The sequence below is a fragment of the Sphaeramia orbicularis genome, chromosome 14 (assembly GCF_902148855.1).
Source record: "Sphaeramia orbicularis chromosome 14, fSphaOr1.1, whole genome shotgun sequence".
Lineage (NCBI taxonomy): Eukaryota > Metazoa > Chordata > Actinopteri > Kurtiformes > Apogonidae > Sphaeramia > Sphaeramia orbicularis.
The window spans coordinates 23,067,083-23,091,600 of record NC_043970.1 but is presented as its reverse complement, the minus strand read 5'-3'; the positions used below and the strand labels follow the sequence as shown (position 1 = coordinate 23,091,600).

At 38.6% G+C, this 24,518-nt stretch overlaps 1 protein-coding gene across 5 annotated transcripts in view; it reads left to right on the top strand.

Annotated features, from left to right (window-relative positions):
* The first annotated feature begins 4,028 nt into the window (after nucleotides 1-4,028).
* Nucleotides 4,029-24,518, top strand: part of gabra3 (gamma-aminobutyric acid type A receptor subunit alpha3) — a 137,330-nt gene continuing 116,840 nt past the window's right edge. For 3 of the 5 annotated variants that reach the window (XM_030154007.1, XM_030154004.1, XM_030154005.1), the window contains exon 1: nucleotides 4,029-4,616. The gene's annotated coding sequence lies outside the window, so the exon portion shown is untranslated. The remainder of the gene's footprint in view (nucleotides 4,617-24,518) is intronic. The other 2 variants (XM_030154008.1, XM_030154006.1) reach the window with 1 other exon arrangement.

The following is a 24,518-nucleotide window of genomic DNA, read 5'->3' as shown; positions in this document are numbered from 1 at the left end:
TCTCAGCTTAATGTGCACACTTCTGTCAAAACACCCCTGCCATGAACTTAAAACTACGATCATAAAAATGTTTACGCAGTTGTATTTGGCTGCAAATATATTCGATCACTGTCAGAACTCACGCAGCTCGGGCTCACATTACTTTAGTAGTATGCAGGCCACAACAACAACAACAACAACATATCAGTGAGATGTGGAGGTCATGTATTTAACATGCTACTCCAAGTGTGTTTGATTACTATGGAACCAGAAAAGCAGAACTGCTGAATGGGGAAGAAACTGCCTGCTTAAATGGAGGGTTGACAGCTTCAGTGAACTGCTGGCATTAAATGCTGAAAGTAATTAGCGATAATTAGGATTAGATGATGGCTAGTTGATGTGGCACGCCTAACCGGTGTTTCCTGCCTGCTCATGAGCAAAGCTTCAGCTGCAAATTAATTAATATTTTCTGTACATGCACCACATTTAACGTCTGATCCATACAAGGTGTGAAAGGAGCCTGGTACATATTTGCAAGACATGAGCTGCCCTGAAAAAAATGAATTGTAAAATTTTGAGGAAAGGGTTTCTAAAATATTAACGATATAACCGCATGAATACAACCACTCTAGTGCTTTATGGTTTCAGAGACAGAAATTAAAGAAATTAAAATGGAATTATGATTTGAGAAAATCTTTACAAAAAGACTCAGTTTTCCGTCTCGCCTCTAGAAACCACAAAATAGATTTTTATTGCAGGCATTTTCTATAAGCAGTAAAGTGAACTATTAGGCTGTTATTTCTGAAATGAACAGTCCACACCCCGGCGGTACTGAAACATGCAGACTGGAATGCTGTTATTCATATTCTTAGTAATAAAGACAATAAATAAAACATATCAAGTGAGTTATAAATGTTGTATCTGTCATTTCTGTGAAGAAAAAGTTAACTCTCCTGAAAGCTATACTACTCTTCACGCCATTAATCCACACTGTTAATGCACAGAGATGCAGTGTTTGCTCAAACCAAGAACCTACAGTGGGGACTTGGAGCTGCCACAAGAGGACTTGACAGTTGGTTATTGTTCCGATGATTAATTTCATCTGACAAGACCTTGCTCGCATCTGGAAAAATCTAGCATGTTGCTTTGTCTTCATGATCGAAAAGGCCAAGCTTCAAATCACGCTGCATTTATTTATCAGCCCCGTCAACCCTTGCACCTGTGGCTCCGGCTTTGGACACACATTCAGTAACGAGAGAGAGAATTTTCAATATACAAGAATGAATGTAGGAGGGAAACATCCACCTAGAGACTCGGCATCAGGAATACATGATGTCAGAAAGGTCATACTCATTAGGTGCAGAGAAAAGATGGAGACAGTAGAAAACAAAGAGCTAGAGGGTAGGTGTAATGAGATGATACCGATGTGACATTCAAAGACATGTGTTCACACCCCAGAGCTGCCCACCGGAATCTTTAGTCCTGCAGTCTTTCTCAAGAGGTGAACACTCATTTAATACGCAATAAAAATGTCTCACCCATATCCAGACTCAACTTCATTTTTACTGTAACGCTAACCGTCTTTCATCTCCATGGGAGGGATTTACACCACTGAAACCTAGACAGTGCAGAAAGTGATGGAATGAGAGGTGTAATAGTGTTTAGATTTGTCACCAATCATGGAGTCAGCTCTCATATCACTTGGGGGATGACTGTGGCTCAGAAGGCAAAGCAATTGGCTCCTCCTGTCCATATGTCGAAGTGTCCTTGGGCCACACACTGAACTAAAAGTTGCTCCTGGTGGGCAGGATGAAGCCTCGCATGGCAGCTCTGCCACCAAAAGTATGTGTGTTAACTAGCGAAAAAGACAAAGAAACATCAACCTGTCCTATCTTGAAAATAGATTTTTTTTAACCATACTTTTTTGTGCTGTGTCATTTTCCTCTTTTTTTCTCCAATACACATTATTTTCCAAGTCCATTTTAAAGAATTGCACTTTTTCTGCTGACAATATTCCGACTTACATGGCTCAAGGAGACAGCGTATCCCTGTCCACAAGCTGGGACTAATTAACAAAAGCAGCCCAGACATACACATATCTCAGTGTTGGTTTTGCCAGAGTTTATAATTATTAGCCGTAGGACATGATTATGCCGGCTTAAGAATTTATTGAAAACAAGCTAACTAAGGCACTTGGTAACTGCAGAGAGCATGGAAACGGCACATTGTCTTTCATTTATGTTACTACTCTTGCTCAGTTATGTCATGTTTTCAAGGTAAGAAAAATGTGGGAAAAAATGTAGAGTCTACTTTCAGTTGACCACGTTTGCCAGAACAAAGACTACAGTATATTTTCAGAAAATGTTAAGTTCCGCTTGGAAGAAGATCATCAAAGAGATAAATTCCAAAAAGTACGATGTGGCACTGATGATATAAGGCAGCCAACTCTTTGCAGCTAATGAGAGATTTCCCTCTAAAACAAACCAGTAAAACACATCTTTGCAGTGGATTGTTGGCTTGCAGAATCTTTGGCAGAAATGGCCAGTGCCTCACACTCAACTCGCCCACAGGAGCTCACAGCAAATCAAGTTTATTACAGCCTCTAATTACAATTACTGTCTCAAAGGGTTTCACAGTGAAATAATAAATGAAAATGATGAATGGAAACGGTAGCCCCAACCTTAGACCCTCAGCAAGAGCCAATGGAACCCCTCACATGGAAACTTAATTAGGGATGAGAGGTGAGAAACCACAGGACGGAGAGGAATCCTCTTTCCAGGAAATCCATATTTTTAAAAAAAACTGTGATTCTGACGCTGTTTATGAGTTGATTAAATAATCTGAACTTAAGAAATCTTATCACATTTGCATAAAGTCCAATCTTTGGCAGATAACTGGTGAAATAAAATCAGCTGTGCCCCTGTTCTGCTTTTCAGAGATGATATTTAATGCATCTCTGATAGCCTAAACAACAGTCCAGTTGACCTTTACTAAAGCTCTGGGAGAAGCTGCTGCAGAAAAGCATCATTGAATTAAAGATCTTGGTGAGCTTGTGAGAAAATAGTCTATCAAAAATCTATAACTATAAACAACTTTTTAATAAGATGTGGCCTAAGGGTTCAAGTTTTGACTGAGTTGACTTGATCTGAAATCTCTGTGGCTTTGGCAGTGAAAGCGGCTCATTTATTATTAATAATAATGTGTTTATTGATTGCACGGCTTCATCCGCAGCACTACAGTTACCTACTACTGCGCCAGAGTCTTCTAAAGTTATAGAGGACTGAAGTCTAAAGTTTGTTTCCAGATTTTATTTTAAAAAGACAGAAGACACTAACATTTTGCTGTAGACTTTTCAGCATGCCTCTGTCAGGTGACAACGCTTTATTCTTTTAGCAAATAGAGGCTGATGTGCACCTTTATGCCTAACAGGAAAATAAACACACTCAGTTAAACAGATTGCACTCTTTCCATTGAGTATCTTTTATTCAGTGCAGAGGTAACAAACAATGATTCAGCACTGCTCCAGAATTAAGCTTCACTAAGTTTCCAAATACATGAAGCTGGTGTTTGTATTGTCTCGGAAGATCAAAATGTAAAGTGAAATGTCTTTGACGGGCTATTTATATATAGTTTTGTGAGTAATCTTATTTTTGCCAGTTGTCACATATTTGATTTTGCTCATTAAATAGCAGAAAATAAAATCAGGTCAGAGACTGCTGGGCTGCTTTGCAAGCCCTCACACAAACACACCTGGGAATTGGCACAGTGCAAGCACAGTCTTGTATTATTTGCTGCTGCATGAGCAGGGGTTAGGGGTGACATTAGAAGCCTTGCACAAGGGCACCTTGACCAAAGTTCGACAGGAAGGTTAGACATGTCTCAATTTTCTCCTGCCAAGATTTTTTCCTAGGTCATCAGTGTGATTGGACCACACACCACCCCAAGGTCACAGAGTGGGGATGATCTGCTCCGGTTTTCCTACTACTGCAATGACTCACATGAGATTGCTATATCACTGTCAGCAGCAGCTCACAGGCTTTGGCATCTCTGTCAGTCGTGGTTGGACCTTGGGCACCTGCGTCAGCGCTCAAACCGCGGAGCCCTCTGAATAAGTGGGCCCACTCACTGCTGTTTCTCGCCTGAGAGGTTGTTGTGCAATAACGCACAAGGAGGGGAAAAGAGCCCTTTTCCAGCTGCCGAGAGCATCACTGACAAGCTGGTCGGTTAACTGTGCGCCCTCCGCAAAAACCGTCCACTGCAAGTCCATGTGGGCATTGATCCGCATGACAGATCACCGCCTCTGAACCAGCCCTCGGGTTACAGGGTTTGCCCCTCCTGGTCCAGCACCAATCTGAGATGGGCAGAAGGAGGGGGCGGGAAGGTTAGTTTGAAGAGGGCAGAGCTTTGCAAGAGGACGCCGATTTCCCTATTATTTCACCGCTGGAAAAAAAAAAAAAAAAAAAAAAGAAAGAAAAGAAAGAAAGAAAAAAGAAAAAAAAAAATCTAACCCAGTGGACAGTAACAGCTGAGGGAGAAATCAGCCGGACCAAACGTCAGAAACCTCATTAACGCAACAGAAACCGAGTGGAGAGAGAGGGGGAGAAAAAACAGCAAGAAGACAGCGCACATTCCTGCCGGTGAGATTATTCTTTAATTCTGGTCATTACCTATAGTGTGTGAATGGAACGGGATTTGTTAGGTTACGCACATGACTGTCAGTGGAATAGCTGGAAATGACTGCAAATGCGCCCAGCTGCAATGTTTCATTCACATGCAACAACTGCTGTTTGTGGATGTACCGCAGTATAATTGATGGTTTAACAGGTTTCCCTTCGCATGCTGAAGTAGGGAACGGTGTTGATCAGAGGATGCGGTGCTGCATGGCGTAAAGCCTGCCATGATCTAAGCTTTTGCGCCTGGGAATTAAGTGTTGTTTGGGTTCTGTAAGCAACAAATGTGTTCTATGAGGGAATGCAGTTCATGCAATAGCGATGTTTAAAAGGTGTTCTCCAGCTTGACTCGACTTCTCAGGACAGTTCTCGTCGAATTGCAACACAATGCGACACTACGGCTGTGGCGACAATTGTTACTTTCCGTTAATGGGCAATTAAACGACGGCGCGCAATGACGTTCCTGTTAAGAAAATCCGCACCCGCACTGGAACTCCAGCCGCGCGTTTTGACCCCGCATGTTGGAAATCCTGACAGAAACAAGCAACCGCAACCAGTGACACGACTGTTGAGCAGGAGCTAACTTAACCTTGGAAGAAAAGCCCGTTACAGTGGAGGGTCTGGCGGCTGTCTGCGTCTCCCTGTACGCGCACACACACACACACACACACACACACACACACACTGGCAATAAAATCCATGCATAAGTGCAGTGTTTGTTTTTTATCTCGTCTCCGAACTGATAAGTTTCACATGCAAACAAATCAAATCAAATCAAACATAAATATTCACAGAAAATGCATGTGATTGAAAGCGTTTATTCTGACTGACAAAGCCTTAACCATAACGCACTGTGCTGCGTAAAAATCAATAATCAAGATTATCATAGAAAAAAGAAATGCAAAATAGTTGTTTGAAATGACTAAATATTGTCTCTTATTCTGTTTGTGCCTCTTGTGAGTCCACCCCCCTCCTCTCTTCCTCTCCCCCTCATTACCTCCTCCTCCTCCCCCTTTGTCGGTTAACATGCATTATATGAGGCTATATGTCATTGGGCACATGCTGCATGTAAAGCAACGTCCAGCTGAAATGATATTTCTGGGTTCCTATACAATCACTCACTGATGCTTAAATGATTGAAATCTTCCTGAAACAGCCCACCCTTTGCAGAAGTACATGCAACACCCCTTAAAAAAATCATCAGAAATTGGGTCAGCATTATACACACGCACTCACTTTGTGAAAATCACCATTGCATTGTTTGTGTGTTGCAGCCCAGGTTATGCACAGGCAAAATAAATGAGGGACTGGATATAATTTTAATGCATCTATAGGGATTTTAGAGCATAGTGTAATTAATGGTTATAGCCTACATTAGTTATTAAAACAGGTGGTTCTGTGCATGTTAAAAAAAACAAGAAAAAACTAACATCACACTCTTGTGGTATTACATTAATTTTTGCTTCATCTGTTCAGACTTTTAAGCAGCAAAGTCAGAGGCCACGGCCTGCACTTAATTATGGGACTTCATCCAGAGCAAGGTTAGCAGACAGTTATTCACCCTTAGGCCAAGTTTCCTCCTCTCCTCCCTGTCTTTTGCATGTACATTTCAACATAGTCCCACCTCTACACATCAGATATTCATGTTTTACCACACCTCTCATTTGATGCAATGCACAGTCATCTGTAGCTCTTCGCAGCCTTTTTTCCCTGCCATCTCGAGGTGCACGCTACACGGCTCATAACGCGATGGCTCCCTGGACTCATGAGTGTGACCACAAGTAAATGACTTTTCTCAGCCAGTTTCTTCATCTGTTGAGACATACGGAGGAGCAGAGAGCTGCTTTTCACAATGAATGCCTGGGTGGTGGAAGGAAAGCAAACTCAGATTTATTGTCCAGCAGGGAATGTGTCTGGAAGAGCAGATTTTGAGTGAGAAGGTGTTATCTCTTCCTCTGGGTTACAGATGGATGTGCTGTTTGTTTGTGAACCAGCTACTTCTGAAGTGGCACGATTAGGAGATCTGTCTGTAATTGCCTTTTTTTGGGGTTTTGCATGCAGTCAAATAACCCGTGTAGAGAAGATACAGGCAGATTGTTGCAGGGATTAGCATTTCTATATTATTCCTCGAGGCACAGTAAGGCATGATGCAGTAAAATGCACAGTATCTCAAGTGATTACAAAATAAATGAGGGTAATGTCTTCTAGAGTGTGAAGGAGAAGCACTGTTTTTTTTTTTCCGTTTTTTTTTTTTTTTTTTGCAGGAAGCAAATAGTCTGCCCATAAATTAATGTTAATGCTTACAACATGTTTTGGAAATGACTCAATATGCTAAATAATAGGATTACTCTCCACTGATGTTTCATGTTTGCAGCTTAAAAGGCGGTGAGCGTACACTGCCCTCTTTGTACAGAGAAGCTTATTTTGGAGATGTCAGTATGTACCCTGGGTCCACCACGCAGCGCAAGTGGACGGGCGACAAAGGCATAACACCACTGTACGATGATGATTATGATAATAGTTGACAGGAGGTAATCACAAGAGCCCTATAAGTACAGTGTGGCCTCAGGTATGATCATGTCAGTCATGACCGAAAAGCTTTGAGGGAAAATTTAAAGCTTGGTTCTGCTGGGGGAAAAAAACTGATGAGAAGTGGAACAAAGCAGGTCAATAAGAAGGCCATGCCTGGTTAATGCAGACAAGGGGAAATTCAGACACATTTACTCCACTTATCCAGCACAGGCAAACATAATTTGTGGGATGAAGTGTAGAAATTGAATATTTTAAGGTTGTAGAGTACTTGTGTGTCTGGGCTACTTTGCTCTACATTCCATGCTCAGCACTTCCAAGAATTTTAGATACTTCATTTTTTTCTTCGTGGGCTTCCATCATTTCCTCATTTCCAGCCTAGAAGTTAGATTAATCTCCTGCTGTTCACATAGGAACATGGTTACCTTGAGACGCCCACTGATATTTCGATCTTGTTAGTGAGACCATTCCTGTTCAAACCTGCCATGTTGATAATTTGTATAGAAAAAAATACTCACAAATGACCCACATTACTGTACTTTGGCAGCAGCAGAGAACTCCTGACAAGAAAGATCTCATGTGAATGCACATCTTTGTAATTTAGGGACTAAAACAGCTTGCCAAAACTACATAAAACATTTTCAACAAGTACATTATAAGTAGAGCAAATCACTGACTATTGTTACATGAAAGACTGCTGGAGCTTGCACCAAAGCTGTGCAATAACCTGGTTCAGTATTTCATGTTACATTGTTGCGCTGTAGGGATTTGTTATTTTAAGCAAGTTCTTTCAGATGATCTTTTAGATGATCAAAAGAGCATTTTTGGTGTTTGAAAAGAGAAATGAGAAGTTTTGCAAATGAAGCAATGAGCATTTGTCAGTAACGGTTCTTTTTACAGTCCCCCACAATTACTTACATTAAAGGAGTGATATTTTGCTTTTTTTAAAAATGGAATTATACATTTAAAAACATTTCCCTGTGGTCTACATAAACTGTAAATGCTATGCTTGGGTCTGAATTCTTCATTAATTCAACTCCACAGGTCCATCTTCATTCCTATTTCTGATTAATGACACCAGTAAGGTCGTTTTGAGCGCTGGCCCTTTAAATGCAAATGAGCCACTTCACGCCCCACCCCCTCCAGGTTGTTGACTGTGCTGCTCTGTCCTGTTCAACCAACAACTGAACATTTTTAGCTCAGTGGTTCCCAACCTTTTTTGGCTCGTGACCCCATTTTAACATCACAAATTTCTGGCGACCCCAGACATTCAAAACAGATGCTTTTTTTTTTTTTTTTTTGCTAAAATGAATTTATTTTTGATCATGTCATAGTTTGCGATACTATGTTATAAATAAATGTTAATTTTAGATGACAGGTCAGGATATGTACAGTCAGTCCAGCTTGTATTTACAAGGCTGACAATTAATATTGAACAAACAATAACTCAAACTATGAATTATGAAAGAGCTGCAGCATCTGAAACTGACCACAATGAACATTTGAAAGGTAAACAGTACCACAGTGTTTCAGTTTCAGCTTCACAGTTTGTCTTTTATGGGTTGTGATTGTCTCTCTCAACTCACCATATATTCTTTATTAGTAAGTTTTTATTTTTATTTTTATCAATTACTAAAAATTTCGGGCCACCCCATTTTAATTCCAGGCGACCCCACATGGGGTCCCGACTCCAAGGTTGAAAAACAGTGTTACAGGTAATCGGCTCGAAGTTTGGACATATTTTCAGTATGGACTACAGCCGCTGCTGCTAACAAGCAATTCTGTCGTACTTGGAGAAAAGTTCGTCAGAAGTCTTGACCTTATATGTGCAAATATAGTGATGTAACTAGTTATAGACGTAACAAATTAAGCAGGAATTAAAACAGGTTGTAGAAATCCACTGGATTTTTGCCAAAATGAATATAAAGATAGCTTTGCAGCACTGGGAGGGTTCAAATTCAAAATTAAAAAAAAAAAAAAATATTAGGGTCCCCAAATACACAAATAAATGAACCAAAGACTAATAAAAGTGGGTTTTTGCAAAATATGTCTCCTTTAAATAATTACCCAGTAAATATCATTAGGTAAATACCAGTAGTTATGAAGCAGGTCAACTCAGCTGAAACACTGAAAAAAGCAACTAAGAGTAATTGTGATATAAATATGTAGTTTTCAGGAAAGTAGGTAGCCATTTCTTTAAAATGCCACCAACAAAGTTACAACTGTTATGATCAAAGATTTATAGGTGATAATGAAAGATTTTCTGAGTATTGCATCCACATCTCCTCTATATTCACCTACTAAGTTAGTTTATCTGCACATCACATACATTAAGATGATAAAAAAATTTACTCTGTGAGGAGAGGTTGATAGCCAAAAATGGCTTATGCAAATACCTCCCCTTAAAAAATAAAAAAAACCCAGGAAAATCATAGAATTTAATACAAAAAACTGGCATCAGTAATAATAATAATAATAATAATAATAATAATAATAATAATAATAATAATAATAATAATAATAATGGATTAGATTTATATAGCGCTTTTCTATGAGCGCATACTCAAAGTGCGTACAGTGGATCCATTATTCATTCGCTCTCACATTCACACTCTGGGGGTGGTAAACTACATCTGTATCCACAGCTGCCCTGGGGCAGGCTGACGGAAGCGTGGCTGTTAATCCACGCCTACAGCCCCTCCGACCACCACCAAACATTCATACGCATTCATACACCAGTGTGAGTGGCAGCACTGGAGCACAGTAGCCTATAATATACGAAATAAAAACAAAACAATGCAGGTGTCACAGATATTAGGTATGAGTTTGGAAAATATACAAGACCTCATACAGTTTTAGATGTTAAAATAAGGATAATGTTAATATTGACTGAAATAGGGACATAGATCGTTCTAAAAATTAACCCTTGATATTTCAGTGAATATTGATTAACCCATATCTAGCTGCACAGAAAATGAAAAGTGTTGTGTTTTGTGGAATTCTGAAGAAAATTTAAAGTTCTCAGCACTGGGAAGGTCATGAGTTAAAAGAGCTTTGAAACACAGCTCTGGTAACTTGTCTGCAGAGTGTAACTAACTACCAAAAATGTACATATTCTCCCATATGTTTAGTGGTTTACCATATGTTTACTGGTGGATTGTAACTGGAAGGATTATGTTTATCCTCTGACAATGCCTATACAGTATCCTACAGAGGTTTACCTTTTGTTTCCTGTAATCTCTGTACTATAAAAGGAAACCGTACACACAAAATCATGTTATAACATAACGTTTCTCAGTCTGGCTCCACCATATGTAACTCTGAGCTTGTTTCATGGTGGTTTATACATTTACACTGATTCCAAAATGCATCTTAATTAGTTTCTTACAGATTTTGAAGCTTGAATGTTCATAGTATATTCCATATTATTATATAAAACTTTGGTTCTGATTCTGATTATAGGTGTTCTTTTTCACAAGATGAATCTTTAATTAACTGGATGAATATATTTTGACGTGCACGTGGTCCTTTGGGGTTTACTGTGACCTTCAAGGTTGACAAATTAAATCTCTAAAATGTCAGACTCTTTAAGGTCCCAAAGTCTCATATAAGGACTTGATATATCGGGATAGGCAGAATGTCTTTAGCTCCTGGGAAACTCCTGAAATGTCAAATATTGTATTACACACATTCAACTGAAATAAATATAAATGCAGCGTGTGAGTATTCGAAACCTTTTAAAATGCTGTTTGTCCATCGCAGACTCACCTGGTTGTGCATTCATTTGATCAGTAGGCTCTGAAAAGGCATTAAAGTGTAAAATATAGGGCTTTTGATTGAAGTTGGCACAGACACTTGGAAGCATTTTAGGGGGTTTCAAGATAAATAAAATGTGAGGTCAGATTTTGTTCTGGGCTCAGACAAGTTGAGAGACACCGTTTGATGGTTCTTGGCAAAGACGTGGGGGCAAATTTTGTGACTCAAGGTGAACCGTACTAATTGCTGTGTGTTGAGGCAGTGGCATTTTTAAAGCTGAAGAATGGAAAAAGAAATGTAGAGGAGATACAAACCCTGCACATGGACAGAACACCCATTTCTAATCAATGTTAAAGCTCCAAAGTCACTCGCGCGCAAATGCACACCTTCACCTGCCCCACTGTTTTAACAGACTTCTGCAATAAACAGTGAAAACCTTAGGATGACCCGTACGAGAGGAGAGCACAAATTCACACTGTGAGGAAATGATGCATGTTCAGCTGTTCATTCGTTAAAGTACTTGGAGGTTTTTCCCTTGGTTTTCAGACAACTTAGGTACTATTCCAGCATTTTCTGGATGACTTATGCTGTTTTTCCACTCATGGTGTCAGCTCATCTCATTTATGCACCTGCATGTTGTATTCCTACTGACAGACTAGTACTCCTTCGGTGTGGTGGTTGTCATAGCGATGAAGCTTAAACAATTGTCACGTTATCTTGCGTGTGACTGCAGCTACGAGCGAGACGACAATGGAGTACAGATATTTCTATCTTTAAATGATCATGTGAAATAAAACTTTATACAAGTGGTGCCAGGTACAACAAACCCCGCCCCTCGCCTCTATAGTCACTTATTTTGGCATCGATCCAGCTGATATCATCATGTCTATGTGTGTGGTGATGTCAGCATATCAATTGCCTCTATATATGTGCCCAGTTTGAAGTAAATTGAGACAAAATCGATGTTTTTATAGACATATGAAATTTCGCCCATGATAAGTAAATGGGAGAAGAAAAAAGATTTTAAAAATTCATTAAAAAAATTTACTTTAACCTATGTTTCCCAAAATGTAACCACATTTATTCTGGGTCACTAGCAATGTATAAACCCAATTTGATGTGAATTCAACCAACAGTTTTGCTGCTACAGACACGTGAAATTATGCCCATTATAAATAAATGGGGGGAAATTTTTTTTTTTTTAAATTCATAAAAAATTTAAACTTTGGCCAACTTTTCCAAAAAAGTAATGACATCTTTACTGGGTCACTGGTAATTTATAAACCTAATTTGGTATGAATTCAACCAACAGTTTTCCTGCTAGAGTGTAAAGAAACAAAGAGGCAGGGTGATAAAGACCCAGCATAGACGAGCATTCTCCAACCTTTTGTGCACCACAGACCAGTTTCATGTAAGACATAATTTCATGGACGGGTGGGGGTGGGGGATATTGGAAATGGAAGCAGTGTTTTCATTGCTTCTGTGGTGATTTCTACTGGCAGGTTTGACTCAAACAGTCAAATACCACCATCATTTGCAGTCTCCAGCAGTTGATCCTCATCCAGCACAGACATGGTCGATGCACCGGGGGATGTTGTTGATCCAATTCTTCACATTTCATGTTTAATATGTGCTTGAGAAGTAACACTCAAACACTATTAAAAGCAGAGATCAGTGATCTTAGGTGACCCAGGCTCGGTCTCTTCCTAAATCTCTGCTAATATTTGAGATGTCGTTTTTGGTGAGACACAGAACAAAGCTAATTTGTGGGTTTAATTTTGGCTTCACATGACTGAAATAGGTATGTCAAGCACATCATGAGGAAAAAACATCTTTCAGAGTGTGATTGGCAGAAAAAAGGAAAGAAATTATTTATACTTTCAGCACCAAATGACCACTGATTTAGACTTCAAATCTGCTTATGAGCTGAATTAAAAATTTGCTCCAGTGTTTTGGGAGATTTCCTTCTTACACAAAAACACCAGTATGTACTGATGCTGCAGTGATTCCAGATCAGCTAGTCTGTGATCTCCATGACTTTTTAACATCATGTTTACTGTTGTTTTGGCTCGTTTGGAACCTTGGCAGAGGTGATACTAGAAATAGCACCTGATAGTACCTGGTGGTTCCTGCTCTCACACAGTGGAAATGGCAAAAAAAAGGAAAAAGAAAAAAAAGCTGTGCAGAGCCAAGGCAAGTCGAGTAGACACATTAGTGGATAGTGACAATAGTTAGTAGTTGGGGAGTCTGGAAGTCCTTCCAGAAAAAATATTATATTTTTCAGTAAAAATTCTTCAGTTTAGCGTTTGGACCATTAGAAAAAAAAAATCAAAAGCACCAAAAACATCCAAAAAGCTGAAAAAACAAAACTTGTTGGAGTCTATCAGCAAGCACATCTGGGAAAAAAAAGTCATTTTAGGTACCTCTGATGCTCTCTACATTTATTTGGCAAGCTTCAAAATGATAAGAAAATCCATGATGTGAGCATAAAGTGATATAAGTTTAGGTCCAGTGAGTTCAAGAGTAAAATCCGGTAAAATGAATGAATGAATATTTAACATTTATCTTAAATATCCAGTGAGGAGACTTTTGATATATGAAGAGTAAATGCACTCAGTGACTTTTCAACATGTTCCTTTCATAAGCTTCAAAATAAAAGCCATGTTCTGAATGAAAAAAAACATTCTGTTCACTGATGCACTAGAGAGCAATTAACTGTAAATGATTACAATAAATGTTGTTTGTACTACAGGTGACTTTTGGGTGCTATTTTGTTTATTTTTAACCAAAATGCAAGAATAATTAACAAGTTCCAAAAATTAATTTCGATTCCTTCAATTTATGCACCAAGTTTCATAAAAACTGATATATCCTTTGGCGAGTTCTTAGACTCACACACACATCCTTCCTCTTGCCTAATTAAAAATGCATTCTAATTATCGAGAAATACTTGCAGATTCATCACTGCAGCCGATTCTTGTTTTGTCTCTATAAAATGTAAATGAGATAAAAAGCCATTATTCTGCCGTGACACATCACATTGAACCATCACAGTCACAGGTGCTCTGTGTTGCAATTATAAACGTGGTGCTTCAGGCGGTATCTACGCCAGACAAGTCAGGAAGATGATGATGCACCCAGCTGTTGCCCTGGTAACCCAGTGTTGGTTAAAGACATAGAGACTGATGACCCTGAGGGGCTTCGGCGATGTCCTTTGGAGGGAGAAGTTTTAATTGTCTTAGGGTTCGTTTTAATGGACCTGAGGAAATGGAGTGTGTCCTTACTGTCCTGAGGATGTCACTGCTTTGAGACACTGTGGGGAACACTGACATAGCACCAGACACTTTTAAAGGACGTTGTACTTTTTGCATTCATTGTGAGTAAGTGTCCTTGTTTGCTCATTTCTACAAGGATCTGCACAGACCGCCGGGCTGAATCCCTTTAGACTGACATTTTAATGTCTGGAGCTTCGGCCCCCTCGTGCTGTCTCAGCCTACTGTCTGTTTCTCAAGGTAGTGCAAAGGCAACGTATTTTCCAGAGATTATTTTACATCACTAGTGCGTTTCCATGCTCAAACACGGTGTAGGTGTGATGATGTCGGTTGAAACATATCTTTGAAATGCACAAGGGGATTTTACAGTTTCAAATTATAGCATAAATTGTTCCTGAAAAGAACAATGACGATTAGATTTTCAGCATTCGCTATAGGAACGCCGTTAGTCAAGGTTGTAATGACTGACGAACCTAAATGCCACAGTAAACAGATGGAGCAGTGGGGGTAACAAAGGGAAAATGCCAAGATCAGACAACAGGGATGCAATGAAAACAAACATCAAAGATAATAAAGAGGCCTTAATTGCCGTGTCACGATGCTGGAATCTCATTCCTGAGCTTACGAGACCTGACAGCAACAGCATGGCCACCTTAAGTCTTCAACCTTGACACAGCAGCTGTCTGGAGCGCCTGTCTGAGGATTTCAAGCTGCACACAGGGTCACAAGTAACCTTCAGTTCAGAGACAAATTGGGGCCAGGTCAGTCAAAGATTAAAAAACATTAGCAGTTCTAAAAAAATCAATACTAAAACCAGGCAACCACTGAGAGGATGCTAAAACAGAAGGGATGACGGCCTGTCTCTGCTTCAGTTAAAAGCTTTGGTGCAACATTTTCAACCAGCTTTCACTCTATATGCGGATAAAGTAAGCATGTAAGCACTCGAAAGACAAATTATTTATAACTGAACTATCTTTTCCATCTCAGCCATGAAATATGATTATCACCAACTAATTCAAAAGCAATAATAAGACTAATTCTATTTTTATGACATTTTTGGACCCTGCAAGCACTTTTATCAAGAGACAAGGCCACGTTATTGCATTTGATAGACTCAGAAAATGCACTGCAAGACACTATACAGCTCTTGTAATGTTTTACTGTACCAGCACTAGCTGGTAAGGGCTTATAAAAAGCTTTCAAAGATCTTCCCCACACTGCGCCAAATATATACAGCCTGTAGATGAACTAGGGCTGAACAGTTAATCGACATATTCCAAATCACAATATGCCAAGTGCAATCTTTTGATAAAGATAAAATGTGTGGTGCTGCAGAGATACATCAGCCTTCAAACCTAAAAATCATTTCAACATTTTTAGAATTTATTTCAGTTAAAATGAAGTACAGAATTAGTCATCTCCACTATGACTGTGACTTGTATTGTAATCACAAGACCTGTCAAAATAATCATATTATGCTTGTATTTTATTTTCTAATATGTTTTCCCCATTAGTTCTTACAGTGGTACCAACTATTGTACCAAAAACAAAACGAGACAAGCAGAGCAGATATCTTTGTATCTTTGGCAATAACATCAATATAAATAGAGAGATACATTTAGTCCATTCCTAAATAATTTCTTCAGCCATATGTGGTTAAATAATATAAGTGGTGTAACTGTCTGATGATTTTAGTGTATGTCCCTTATGTATTTAGCTTAGAGTTAAATCACATATATAACATTTTCATATCTGTCAGTATCTATAATCATCACAATAAATGTCAAATCATGCCATTCCAGTTTATAGGTTGATTGAATATTGAAGAGCTCAGATTCATTTTTGTAATGTTACATCAAAAGATACACAAGTTAAACAATTACACACTTGAATCTTTGGAAGTATTTTAGCTGACTATGTAAGTAAAAAAAAAAACAAAAACTCTGAGTACTGAAAAGAACTTAAATGTGATGATTCACTGTTTATGGTCAATGTGGCTTAATACAAATACAGTTTGAAGTAAAGGTAACATGAAAGGCATAGACGCCTATCATTTGTGCCTCAGTATGAAATCTACTGTTAAGACATATTTTTCTCATAAACTGAGCCTGACTGGTTGTCAGTCTCTCTTCTACCCTCATCCATGACGGTCTGACATGCATCCCTTCCTCAGTGTCCCTCATCGAACAGTGAAGACAGACAATAGCAACTCTGTTCCAAGTGAGCTGGATCTTATTAAGCTCTAGCTAGACAGTAATCAAGGTCAAATAAGACAAAATATTTGTGTTACTGCTTTAACTTTTGTATCTGGTACAAGAAAAATATCACACTTTTTAATAAAAGAGATATCTCTAGTCAGTTTGGGTAAATATATTATGATATGAATTGAGTGTGACAGTGGGTGCATTTACATGACCATAAAAATCCAAAAAAATGGGAGAAATAATTGTAATAATTGAATATGATGCATTTACATGCACTTAAAAAACAATTGAAAAACACTAGTTTGGACATTTCAGTCCATTATTGGATTTCTTTTGGAGTTTGTACATACATAGTAATGGTAAACTGAAAGTTTCTATTATTGTCTTCCACCCACATCTGCTTGTTTTTTTTTTGTTTTTTTTTTAAACATGCACAGATGTAAAAAAAAAAAACAAAAAAAAAACCAGCATAAATCGTATTTACAGGTATACATGCATGAATACATTAGAGAATTGGAGAGGAATCCAGGTGTGTTAATCCAATTTCTCATAAACAGATTACAGCTGTAATCTAATAAAGAACATCAGATTATACTGTTTATTTGATCACTTGAATAATTTGATAACTCCAGAAATCAGATAATGATGTGTTTTAGTGTACATGTAAAGGGGCTCAGTGTTTGGCTTCTTTAACCTGTTCACTATCTACCCCTGTACAGAGAGATGGTCATCTGGTGGTCATCTGTCCTTATTGCATGAGCTGAATACATATGGGAGTTTTTGAGATGTTATGTTGTCACACACCTACAGTAAACATCATAGTACAAGTGCACTGTAGTACAAGAATTTGATTTACAATCCGCAGCTCTTGAGAATTTTTGTCTCAAAATACAAGTGGAAATCCACAGTACGAGCAGGTGCTTCTCCATACAAGTGGAGCCTCCACAGAGTCACTTCAGGTGTTCACATTTTGAAAAGCAGAACAAAGCAGATTTGTCTTGACAGGTTTTTAATGACAACTACATGTTTTAATGGAAGGAGATTCTCCTTCCAAAGAATAATCCTCCTTCTCCTTCTCCTCCCCACTCCACTGTTTTCTTGCACAGATCTCATCATCTCATCTTTAAATATAAATAAGTTAATAAAACCAGTGTATTTGTTTTTATAATTGTTATTTTCTTTCTTCTGTTTTAAAAGTCGTTCACTTAATCACAAAGAGTATCTCAGTGGAAATAAATCAGCCCTAAATAAAGACTGGTGCAAAAGGGCAAGGACCTCAGCTCCAAAATGAAGCCAAGGAAGCATCTTGTGTAATACTACTGATGGCCACTAGAAGGTGACTCCAAAAAGCCCAGGCTGCCTTAGACTTATAATGAATATCTCTCAAAAAGTACACCTTGAACTAACTTCCTCCAGGAGTTATTCTGGCCTCATTCATTTTATTCTGACCATCTAATAAGTGATGCATCTTTAAATTATTGCTACATTAATAAAATCTCATAGTGTACAGGGTGGGGAAGCAAAATTTACAATATTTTGAGGCAGGGATTGAAAGACAGCGTATGACCAATTAGCTTATTGAAAGTCATGAGAATTTATTTGCCACAAGAAAATTTACATAATAGAAAATGTTTTAATTCTATGTGTCCTCCTTCTTTCTCAATAACTGCCTTCACACGCTTCCTGAAACTTGTGCAAGTGTTCCTCAAATATTCGGGTGACAACTTCTCCCATTCTTCTTTAATAGTATCTTCCAGACTTTCTCGTAATAGTTTTGCTCATAGTCATTCTCTTCTTTACATTATAAACAGTCTTTATGGACACTCCAACTATTTTTGAAATCTCCTTTGGTGTGACGAGTGCATTCAGCAAATCACACACTCTTTGACGTTTGCTTTCCTGATTACTCATATGGGCAAAAGTTTCTGAAAAGGTATGGATAATAGTGTTAGGTATGATTATGACATCAATATATGTTTGGTTTCAAAACAATTGACGTAGTGCCTGCTGAGAAAAAACAACTAAATGTTCATTGTAAATTTTGCTTCCCCACCCTGTAAATGATGTGAATCTTTGATGCTTTGAGGTTTTTGATTGACAGATGTGATTGACAGTTTGCTCACTACTAAATCAGACTTTCTTGGCTTCTGTTTATTTCATAAAACACATTTTCCTTACAGACTGCTCCACTATCATGATTAATACGTTTCAACCATCAAATTACTTTGTTGCTTAAATTTTGGATGAAGTTTACCTGTTTTTCCCCATCCATATATTAACATTTAGCATTAGCTCACCCATGACCCTTTTCAGATGGCTCCACCCTTTATAGTGACCAAATATGGTCACTTATAGCTCTGAAAGTCAACATGGTGATATAAAGACAGATTTTTTTAAAAAGTAGAAGTTTTTTTTACCTTTACATGTTTCAGCCCACACCTGTAGCCTTTCTCAGAAGGGTCATGTGATGTTAGTGTGACGTGTCTTGTCAACACGGTGATGCCCAAAATGTAAACTCTTGATAGTTTGGAAAATAATGGATGACATCTGTGTGCCTAAATCCGCTTGGTCTATACAGTCTATCACTGACGTTAATGAAATGTCTGTTTAATTGCCCTCTGGCTGCTCAATAGTGCATTTTAAGTGAGCGGTACTGGTGGCTAATAGATAACAGAGTATGCAACATCAGTATTATCATATGTTCCATCGTAAAAACCACTACAGTTTTGAATCTCAGTCAGAAAACCAGGTGAAAAACACGACTTTGTGATCAGGATAGATCCAATTCTGATGTCACTGAGCTGAACAGTTAGACCTTGGCTTTGCCTCAATGCATATCCATGAACATCACAAACAGAACAGAGGACAACTTTGTCGGACTCTGACACCCACCTTGAAAGAGTTTGACTCGCTGCCAAGAATGTGAACAGAGTTCTCGGTGAGGACAGGTTGATGTGCAGCAAAGACTCTGTCCTCTTGTACAGTAAAAGCTGCCACAGGTTACCATGGAGAACACAGCCTGTTCCACTTACACAATTATGCACATGTAAGGGCACAGGCAGCAACAGCATAATATCATGAACGATCTCAGTGGAATGATAAAGAGATAATGGGGAGACGTTTGGATAAGCTGAGACAGACGCTCCTTTAGATTACTATTGTAACATACAGACATCTTTATATTAATATACTGTGCTGCCACTTAATAGGAGGATGATCATAGAGCTTCAGTAGGTTTCAGTACTATCCAGTGCTTTTACTATTTCCTTTTAAATTTCAGGTTTCTTTCATTGCATTATAAAACCTATGAATCATATCCTTGCTGCCATAAGTATTTGGATGATGTGAATAGTTTGTTTACAGTCATATATTTCATATTTCTATTAAAATTCTGATGGCCTTATAAAAAGTCACGACCAAGTGGGATACAAAGAAAGTGAAAATGTCTAGTTACTCTATTTTCTGGCTTAATGACACTCATTCCTGCTGGCCATCTTCAAGTGATTGCTCCTATTTTCATTTTAGTCGACGTGAACCAGGGCTACGAGTCACGATTCAGCGGTCTGTGTTTAGTGTTCTGTGTCGAGGAACGGTCAGGGTTTTCAAAAAGTAAGTTTTCCAGGTTTCAATTATGGATGATGTAAGACAGAAAAAAGACAAGACACCCTTAGTGAATACAAACATCATGGATGCTTTTGTTGGGAGTTTTTACTGGCCTTGAATACATATGAAAACTGAGTGCATGAAAAATAAATAATTTGTAGCAAAGTGATTCATTGATTCACGTCTGAGGTTAGTGAATATGTATTGACCATTAAAGTCAGTTTTGTTCTGTTGTTTCATCAGTTTTCTCTTGGGTGTTGATGAGGGCTGTATGAATGAGTCATGTGTAATTTCTTCAACTTGTGCTTTTTATGCTTGTGATGATCTGACTAGACTGAAGTGTGTCACCTGAACCATTCATTCAATACAGGATCAGAGCAACAGTTCTGTTACAAGTGATTTGTGTGTTTCACTGAGCCCTAAAGATGTTTTAATTGTAAATTAAGGAGCCTTAATGTGCTGTCTAGGGATTATGCTGCACTGCCAAAGATAAAAATTTACTGCATTATATTCCATAACGTTTCCAAAATGTTTTATCATTCAGATCCCAGATGCACTGTGTTGTTCTGAAGAGAACTACAACAGTGATACGAGAACTGATACAAGAGACTGAGACTAGCTTTAAATTCACCGTGAGCTGTGCCCTGGGAATTGAAAGCTCTCTTCTGCTGTTTATTTTGAGACCAGACTGTGATCTCACCCGTTTACTCTATATCAGTGGTACCGAAATAAATGAAAGGCACCTTATAGAAGTTTTTTTTTCTCCTTTTCTTTCAGGAAACAAACCGCACTCCATAATTTCTGAAATAGTTAGGGAGGCTTTAATACAAAGCATGTTTAAGAGTTTTAGCTGTAACTGTGATACTTAAAAGGCTGTTTTATCATTTACTGCATTTTATCATTTACATATTTTCTTTTTGTATTGAAAATATTTATTCCTCAACATTTCCTAATATTTACCTACCATTTTTTGGATTGATTATTCAATATGAACATTTATTTCAAATGGCACAAACAGTAGGATTATCCTTGACTTCACAGGTGTTTTTTCTTTGGACAATGCAAAACTTCTATCACCACAAAACTGTCTGCCATCCAAGTCTAGACTGAAGTCGAGCTTATCTAAAAAATAAATAAATAAACTGAACAAAAACAAAAATGCCTGACATTTTAAAACCAGAGAAGTACTTGGCTTTGTCCATCTGGACCTTATCTGCTCTGGTCTCCTGTCCTGCTATAAACAGAGCTTCACTGACTTTGACTCACCCAACATGCAGTCGCACTGGTTAGTTGTGTTCATCACAGCCTCTGCCAACCAGCAAACTCCACCAGTGTGATACAAGCTGCACCAGCAGCTTAAGCTGCTTTGATCACCAGAGTCACTCTCACTATAGTGAGTCTGTGCGTGCAGCAGCCGCCCACACAGAATGATGCTCATCGCAGATACTCAGCCACACTTGCCACAGCTGGCCCAACGTAGCCAAAGTCCAAGTAGCCAGCTGCACCGAGCTGCTGTTTTCTGAGATGTGCCATAGTTGTAGCCAGAGTTGCACTCACCCCTGCTGCGTTCAGCATCATTCTAGCCAGAGATGTGCTTACCTCAGCCACAATCAGTCATGCTCACTGGAGTGCTACACAGCCTGAGCAGCTGGCGCTGTTTGCTACATGAGACCAAGCAGCCATAGTTGGAGTCACATTTGCCAGAGGCATCCTCACAGCTGCCATCATTCACACTAAGTGGGATCCTACTGGCCACACAAAAAAACTCAGTAAACATCTTCTCCTCAGAGACTCTCAGCAGGAGCTCAAGCTGATCACAGACCTGTTCAGAGACAGACTCACCTCATCACACAAGAGGCAAAGCTGATTATTATCTCGGGTTCAGGGACGTAACTCACATGGTGGAAAACCTATGAATTTATTTATCTGTATGTGCAGTATTCACATTCATGGATCAAATTTAAATACATGTCCCATCCATCCGTGTGGTATAATAAGAAGGTAATGAAAGTTGATATGTGTCCCTATATCCATGGGATTCACATTTGCAGTGTAAGGTCTTTTTTGATGTACAGTATCTGCTCTTAAGATAAGATTAAACATTTCTTGCAATTCTCATGTATTTCAGAGAAGAGCACCATCAGTAATATTCTTCTGTCACTTGGGAAATGGGTGGCCTACGCCTAAGGCCCACACGCCTATTTGGCTCAATAACGATAAATTAAAATAGAAATTGCCTTTTTGAAATTCAGTTAAATTATAGTATTTGTTCAATATATGGACATTAATAATACAACCATATGACACCAAATCAGATTTCAGTTGGGTGAACTGTGTCAGAAAATGCTGATCCACATGTTTTCAACTCAGTCTTTTGAATTTTTAAGTTAAAAAGCACATCTGCAAGTACATAAAATATATAACAAGTGTCATTTAAAACTTGAGAAAGTGAAGACCCTGCACATTGCCTTCCTTATTGCTAGTTTCCTTTAACTTTATTTAGTTCATGATTTCATTTTTATTTAGGCTGCATTGCCTTCCAACACAACTGCCAAAGGCTCAGGTGTGCAGATATTTAATAAGCACAATAAAGAGAAAGGATGAAAAAATCATTTTTTAAATACTGTTGGGTTTTTGTGTAACACTTTATTTGTGTATTATAGTCCAGCATTTTTCCTCTTAAACCCAACAGATCAGATGAAATTTATTTCCTGAGATGAAACCGGCTTATTGGTTTGGATTCATCATAAAGCTGCCTTATGGCTCCTGCTGTGATATTAAATATCCTGAAATCCTTCCTCTATATCCTTGTTTGGATAGGATAGGGAAACAAGAAAACATATTTAACACAATTTGAAGCTCAGAGGCAAAGACACGCGTATAGAGCTTCAAGGTGAAGCACTTCATGAATGTTTGATTTATGGTTTAAATTATTCTGCTGGGCTGGTCTACTGTATAAGCTGAACTCTCCTTTTCTTTGTATGGCTATTACCACAGGGCGAAATCCTGCATTCCAATTACAGTTGGGCTGTATAGCTGTCATTCACATTAGTAATGACTGGCTTCTACTCACAGATTCTCCTCCCTGTCCATGAATACTCTGCTGGTTAGTGTAATCAATATCTACTGATCAAACCGCTTGATAAACACACTGCTAAGTGGAAGAAATTTAATTAGAGGAGCAGACAGTGGTGTTGTTACAGAAAGAACAGTTTGACATTTACATGGTAAATAAATGGGGCATAATGGGTACAAGAATTGAGGAATGCATATTCAGAATTGATCTTCTTCTCTTGACATGTACATAATAGTTATTATAGGTACCAATTCTGAAATGGGAGTTAGAGAAACCTTTCACTTCCTTTTCGATTTCCAAGCGGCGACACAGCAGTGCTTGTGGATGCAGCTGCATAGACCATCTACAACCAGTCAAAGCAAAGATACAAGTGATGAGCCATCTGGTAAATTAAACTCACTAATCCTGTCAGAAGTACAGCAAATACATATTTCTTATCAACAAAGGCTTGTAATGCAGCTGGTCTTCTTTTACAGAAAGTGTAGTGTCCAAAACACTTTCCACATCTTGGTTATTTAGAATACCACCTCAGTGGTTCTACTCAGTGATGATATGAAATGGATTTACTCAGTGCAGTTGGATTCCAGTCCAACTCCAGATTAGAAAAACAGACAGGATGCCTGGTCCAGTCTAGGCAGTCTGGAGATCAGTGTGAACAGAAGCAGGGCCGAATGGACCTGCCAGAACAAATGTATCTGATTCCCAGGCTCATAGTTAACAAAGACTAAAACTCAGAGGTGTCTGGTCCATAGGGGGCACCACACTGAAAATTACCTGGAGAAGAAGAGCTGTTTAAACACATTAACTGAAGCAAAAATTTCGATGAAAAAACTGATTTATAATTATATAGGGAATGAAAAGATGACATACTCATCCTGTGTCCTCTAGTTAAGGCCAACATTTATTTGACTTGTTTTCAACAGTTTATTTGTATGTGAATCAGTCTTTGCCAGACACATGATTGACATGCCCCCTCTGCCATTTTGGAGGGTTAGTATCTACGGCTATGAGGTAAACAACGGGGGTAAACTTCCTGGTCACAGTGGCTGGACAAATAACTATGCATGTGGCTCTTAACACTGTTAGAGAACAGAGAACATGAGGCTGTGCTCTTATTAGTGGATTAAAGAATCACAGCGTAGTGATCATTTTTACAACCTATAGCCAGTGAGAATTGTTTATTTCTTGTCCCTGTGTGATTGGATAATTGCTGCTGGGCTGCCATTTTGCCTTTAGTGAAATATAATATGTTAAGTGGTCCATCTGCCCATAGGAGTGAATATGATAGTGAATGGTTGTTTGTTTCTATATGTCAGCCCTGCAATGAACTAACGACACGTCCAGGATGTACGTCGCCTTCGTCCGTTGGTAGTTGGGATTAAGACATTCAGAAAATGTATAAATGAGTGAATGTGATACAGATGCTTTC